A 6,475-nucleotide genomic window follows, 5' to 3' on the forward strand; every position below is an offset into this window, starting at 1 on the left:
CTTTAGCGGCGTCTGTTAGTCTCCACGTTTTGTTCTTGCTTCCACACTCCACTTGTCAAAACATTTAAAGCTGTGTGAAATAGATATAATAATAATGAATCAGATGCAGAAAACACAAGCATCCTCCAACACTGACTTTGCTAATAAGATCTCTGCCGACTCATCGCATCCTGCGAGTACGTTCCGATTCCCCAAAGCCGATGCAGACGCAACGGAAAGATCAGATGCTTCATTTCATCCCCGCCAGCAGTACTGATAAACCCTTCAGAGAAATCTACTTTGGCATCTCCCATGCACAGAACACGGCTTGTTGTTTGCTGTACATTTCAAAGCTTTTTGTGAGCAAACGCAGCAAGCACAATATGACATTATTGATTATTTGTCGTGTGTAGCAGTAGCGTTAAAATACAAACCGCAGCAAGAAAATCGAATCAATCCAACACGTGACACAAGTATAGTGTCACTCTGTGACACTGGAACTACTTTATAATGTATCTTTCCCTCGTTTACTGCTATGGGAAAGACAATTCAATTTACATACATTAACGCTCGCATATCCTCTCCGCTTATGACTCCCCACTGCTCCCCGCTCCATGGTGTCAACGTTGAATGTTGTCATAGAAACAATGACTAAGTCGGCTCCATCTGTTGACTTGTGTTAGAGATAGCACACGTGCATGTTGTGTCGCTTCCCAAGCCCAAAGCAATATTATTATTATTATTATTATTATTATATTAATAATTATACTAATACCCCCGAGGGGACAAAGCGGTACCAAAAATAGATGGATGGATAATAATAATCATAATAATTTTCAACATCAAATTTGACACAGCTTTTTCATCACTGCGGAAAAAAAAAAATCATGAAACATTTTATTTTTTCATGCACGTCCCACATTCACACTAAGTCATGCAAGCAACGACGTTTTTATCTTCATTGTTTGCATGTGCAACGGCTCCACCCAGTGGTTGTTTTGTGCTAGACAAAAAGCAAATCCAGTGCAGTCTGGGCCGGAATGGGTTAGTCCGAGACGCCCATGACATTCCCGGTCATGGTCATCTCGTCATTGACCGAAGCTGCTCTCTCTATGAGGTTAGTCTCTCCGGAAGGGTGGAGGGTTACCCTGCAGAACTAAAAATAAAATCTGTCAAATGAGGGCCCTCTCCCATCCAAGATCTAAACAGAGGATCGGGCAGTTGAGGCGGCACCACAGTCACGCACTGACCTTCAATCCCAATCGTCCGACTTCTCTAGCCCTTGAATCTGATTGGAGGGCTGTTAAGATTGCGGCTACGTGGAGGTGCATCTCCACGTTAATCAAAGTCACACGTGGGGCTCTCTAAAGACCACCCCTTGTAGTTACCCGGCGACCGTCATGCTTGACTTGAGGGATTTCCGAGAGGAACACTTCTTGCTAATGACTGGTGCCATTAATCACATTTGATCCTGAAGACAGACAATAACAATGGCCCGATATTCTTTGTCCCACAGTTTGCCTCATTTACATACATACTAGTGCGCACGCGCGTGTGTGTGCGCGTGTGTAAATGTCACAGCAGAGGCTAAAAATATGCATAATTTCCACACTTGCACACAAGTGTTAATTAAAAAAAAAAAGGCTGCTTCAAAAGAGACTCCTCGTTTCTCATATTAATTAGCTTCCATTGAGGTCTGCGCTGTCAGAGATTTACATATTATGATTTTTAACATCTTACATATTTTTTTAATGGTTAGAGACACCACTAGAAAAAAAAAAACATCTCCTTAGCCACATCTGTTGTAATACCAAGATTGACCTCTGAGAGGTAGCCTGCTGCCACAAGACTGCAGGACAATACAAAGAAGAAGAAAGAGGACACTTAATTGCTTCGAGTCATATAATCTTACAATATTGATTAGGATACATTGTGATGCTAATACACAAACAGAGGACAATGAAGCAAGCCCCAAAAAAAAGTCAGTCGCCTTTGTTTTGCACTGATGTTTGAGTTAGAAGTCTGAGCGGGATTCATGAATAACAATTAGGAGATCACACAAGAGAGAAGGAAGAGTGTCAGCAGCGATGACGATGAAGACCACGCTGCCAGCAGAGTCAAAAGCAGACAGATTGTTTCTTTCCGCACCGCCGCCGTCTTCGAGCTTGAATGCTCATGGGAGTGCCGAGATTAAGGATGTTTTTATAGTCCTCACAAACCACGTCCGCCGAGTTTCAAAAACACAAGTATTTCATCCCCCCCAGAAAAAAAAAAAATCATCATCATCCTTCTTATTATCACTTACAGCCAAGTTCTGGAACACTAAATTGTTATTTTTTTTCCTTTGCAAAAGCAACTGAGCTGTGGCGAGCTTTTGATTTTTTTTAAACAGCAACATGTAACACATCCTTGTTTTTGTTTTGTGTTTTTGTGGATGATAAAAGAAAGCGGCAGGAAGGCATTGTTGTTTTGGTCTCAGCAGTTTGACGAAGAGGGTGGACAGTCGGTTCTCCTTTTATTGATGCGTGTTTGCTCAAGTCAAATTGGAGGTTCGGGCCTCTGTTGCTATAGCGACAGCATATTGAAGGGTGAGCACAGAGGGACCAATTATATTTACAGGACATGGAGAAATAACCAATTTACTTGAAGGGAAATTCACATCGTGTAATTGCGACGATTATGAAGACATCTATGGAATGAAGAGAGTCAAATGCAGCAGATCATCTTTTTGCTTAAGCAGCAGATGGTGAAAGATTTTCAATATGTATTCTTGCTCTACACCAGCACAAGCAGTTCTGGAATTGATAATAAAACCACATGATAATAAAAAAGTCAATAAAAGATAAATAATTGCCATATTACCATTTTTTTAAAATTTTTTTACTGTTTTAAAATTATTATGATTTCATTAATAATTTTCCCCATCTTTTTTCCTTGTAAAAAAAAAAAAATACACGCAATGACATCTTATTAAAGCATCAGCCCTGTAATTATGAAAATCTTTAATTTGACGTAAAGAATTGCTGGAATCAATCGTCACTGCTCAAAGAAAGAAAACAAAAAGCATATCCCGGCTCGCGGCAAGAAATTTCACGGGTGTTTAATTAACTCAAATGATCTGCGCGGTTCATTGAAAGTCATTTTTATTTACACCACTCATATCGGTTTTATTCACCCACGACAAACGATGCGCTATGAAGTGAACCAAATCTGCCTCTGAGCAAAGCGCTACAAAGCAGAGGGAGCAGGAAAGGCTTGGCTAATTATTGCAGCTTTTATGAAAATAGTATGTCACAATTTGACAGCTCCATGAGCCTAATTTGACGTTTCCTTGTAGGTGCTTCCATAAATGATGGATGATTGAATAGCACCAGAAACTTACAAACTACTGAAGACAGTAAAATAAAAGAACAAATTAAATAGACCCGAACGACAATCAATCTGCTTTAATGACGGACAACAACGAAAAAGAGAATGATTCAAGAGATTTTTTTTTAAGATCATAGATGATTCTAATAAAACCCTTTTTGTTTTCCTGCTTGTTTTCAGATAGGCCTGATGAGTCCTTTCTGTCCTTGATGACATATCAATGATAAACATCAAGTCCTCTGCTGTCACTGAGCCAAAAAAGAAGAACATGGTGTCACTCCGGGACAGTAAGTGTGAAAGGCATGGTGGGTGGGTGGAGGTTTGGACAAACAATCTAAAGTGAGTCTACTGCACTTTATCTTAAATGCGTGTGAATCACCAGGGAGCTGGAGTGTTGTTTTGCTGTAGCCAAAAGCCACTCAGGAGAAGAAAACAGATCACCTCGCCGCAACAATTTTATTGACGCTGCTCCATGGATTAAAAAAAAAACAAACAAACCTCAAACGCATTTTGCTTCATTATAAACGACCCCTTACCAGTAGCTAAAGGCTTTAGCCCCTGATAAGTACCAACATTATAGGCAAGGTTATCTTTTAATAGTGTGTTTCATACACACGATGTGCTTCATATTATAACATTTAAAGGCAAACAAATTTAAGTGGGTCCATCCATTTTTTTTTTTCCACAATACGGGGACCCTATGTTTAGATCATCACATAGCTTTGAAATCATCATTTATTGCCGCCCGGCGAAAGAATATGAGAGGAAAGATCTTGATCTTCCAGTGGCGTCTCACTCCGTCTCTCTCCGGACTTGTCTGACAGTTCTGTCATGTGGAATTATGAGACGGACGATCTCATTAGAAGCCAGGGGAGATCCTCGCCGCTCCCACGCTGCGGTTGTTTGCCGCTCATGTCAAGTCAGCCCTTAATGAATGGATGTCTTTATTAACCTTTGTGCTGTTCGCTTACAAAAAAAGCCTCCGTGCGCTTTCAGCCTGTGCGGTCGTATTATGTATTTAGACGATATCGGCTCCTTGCTGACAGCAGACACAGAGGTGAACTATCTATAATAACCAGAATGGCGACAACACGCTGACTCAATTGAGAGAGCTTCGGAAGGGAAATAAAAGCAAGTGACGTGGCGTCATACTGAGCGGGAGGTGTGACGAGAATATTTGTGAAGAATGGCAACACCTATAAACAAACATTTCAGTCATTTGAAAAAAAAAAAAAGACAAAAAATTCAAATAAATATAAATAGAATATTAAATGCACAGGAAAATAAATGAGGAAAAAAAATTCTGCATTCAACTGCTCGCTTGCTCATGTTTTGGCTTTCATCATATTACGCAGATGTTTTCCTTTAATCACAAGAAGCGCTTTGCGTCCTCTTCCTCGTCTGTTGCTCGCTCCCCCTCCTTCTTCCTGAAGAGGTTGAGTCCCTCTCGCGCCACTTTGCATCCCTTTTCAACCTCTCCCAATTCATTAAGTCCATTTTTTTCCGCCCCGTGACAAACCTTTTGTGCGCTTAAAACACATTTTTCGGTCAAATTAAATGAGCAATCATCCGAGAGGGCAACAGACAAAAGCGGGGAGCATCAAGGTCAGACCATGAATATTATATTACGGAACACGTTTCCTTTAGCTTTGCTCTCTCTCTTCGGCAAATTACGCATTGATCACAGCCGGGAAAAAAAAAATCTGCTCACGAAGCAGAAAGCGGAACCTGTTTTATTCATTTCATACGAGTGCCCGGTTGCCCAAACGGACATTTCCTCAACATGAAGCCCAGAGCTTCATTCTCAATTCTTCATCCCCTTTTGTGCAGAAACGAAAGAAATGACGCCGTTGCATCATGGGAAATGGGATCCGACGGCGGGAAAATGGGCTCATCAAGTTGGTTACAGTCGGAGGAGCACCGACACTTTCATTATCTGCTGCCAGCGTGTCAGGAGAGAAAGGGATGAAAATTGTTGCAGAGGTCACGGTGGTGACCTTGACGCGGGTCAATGTTGTGTAAATCATTTAAATTGGACTGTTGAAACTGATACGTTTGCTCTATGTTATTTTTATTTGATCCAATTAAATCGTCATTCTGCCCGAATTTCACATTTTATAGAAACACCACCAACCCCAAGAAAAAGCAGAGACCCTGAAAAGAGAGAGCAAGCAAAATAAGAACCAGTATGTTTCCAAAGGACTCTTTTATCCATAGCTGCCAGACATGAGAGGTTCTCCTTTTTTTTTTTTTTTGGTAGGGGGGGGGGGGGGCACATGTGAGGTGAATAATTCATAAGCAGCCCTTTCAGCGCATATCTGTCCACAGACGGATGCCGTCGTCTCGGCACGGGCTCGCGTGAATGGATGCAATTCAATTATACGTGCAAAGGGACATTTCACTCCTCCGTCGCTGATCATGTCAGCTGCAGATAATCAATAATGAAAGGGGGCCGCTCCATTATGTATGACAATCGAATGCACTCAAAAGAAACTGTTGACGTTTGAAGCTGCCATTTTGTCCTTTTCCAGAGGTCCTTCGAAGACAAGTGAGAGATTTCCCCATTAATGGGCTGAGCAGGGCGAAATTTTACGACTCGTCGTAAAACACGAAATTCCAATAATTACGCTCCCCAAGGTCACAGCTTGACCAAACATCTCGTGTACGATGATGATGATAACCCCACTCTGGAGAAATTCAGGCTTCTCGCTGTTCTTTTTAATTGAAATTTCCGCAGTCATTTGCAGACATGAAAACAAAACAACTAAATGAGAATGTCTTATTAATGGACGCTCAGCCTTGTTAAAAGCCGTCTCGTTTAAGGCAGTAAAAGGCTCCAGCCGCATTGATGAGCGCCATTTTAGTTGACAAATTACAGTCGATTTGTGTGAAGACTGATTGCAAGCATCTTCCCACACAATTGTGGCCAAGATTACACACATTTTCCTCACTCCCTCTATTTACTTATTGATTTGTTTCAAGTCAGGGCTCTAAGTATTCTGAAAGAAGAAGAAGAATAAAAAAAAACATAATCGTGCTGAGACTTAAAGCTCTCATTGCCCCGCCTCGCAAAAAAGCTGTTAAAAGCGCTCGGTAATCACCTCAGCAATGTTTGAGTCATCAGAGA

General features: G+C 41.3%; 1 protein-coding gene across 1 annotated transcript in view; it reads left to right on the forward strand.

The window, feature by feature from the left end:
• Positions 1-3,548, forward strand: part of wdr25 (WD repeat domain 25) — a 42,546-nt gene extending 38,998 nt beyond the window's left edge. Inside the window, exon 13 of the transcript XR_015068325.1 lies at positions 3,529-3,548. The gene's annotated coding sequence lies outside the window, so the exon portion shown is untranslated. The remainder of the gene's footprint in view (positions 1-3,528) is intronic.
• The last annotated feature ends 2,927 nt before the right edge of the window (positions 3,549-6,475 follow it).

The sequence above is a fragment of the Syngnathus leptorhynchus genome, chromosome 15 (assembly GCF_054491065.1).
Source record: "Syngnathus leptorhynchus isolate UIUO chromosome 15, UIUO_Slep, whole genome shotgun sequence".
NCBI lineage: Eukaryota > Metazoa > Chordata > Actinopteri > Syngnathiformes > Syngnathidae > Syngnathus > Syngnathus leptorhynchus.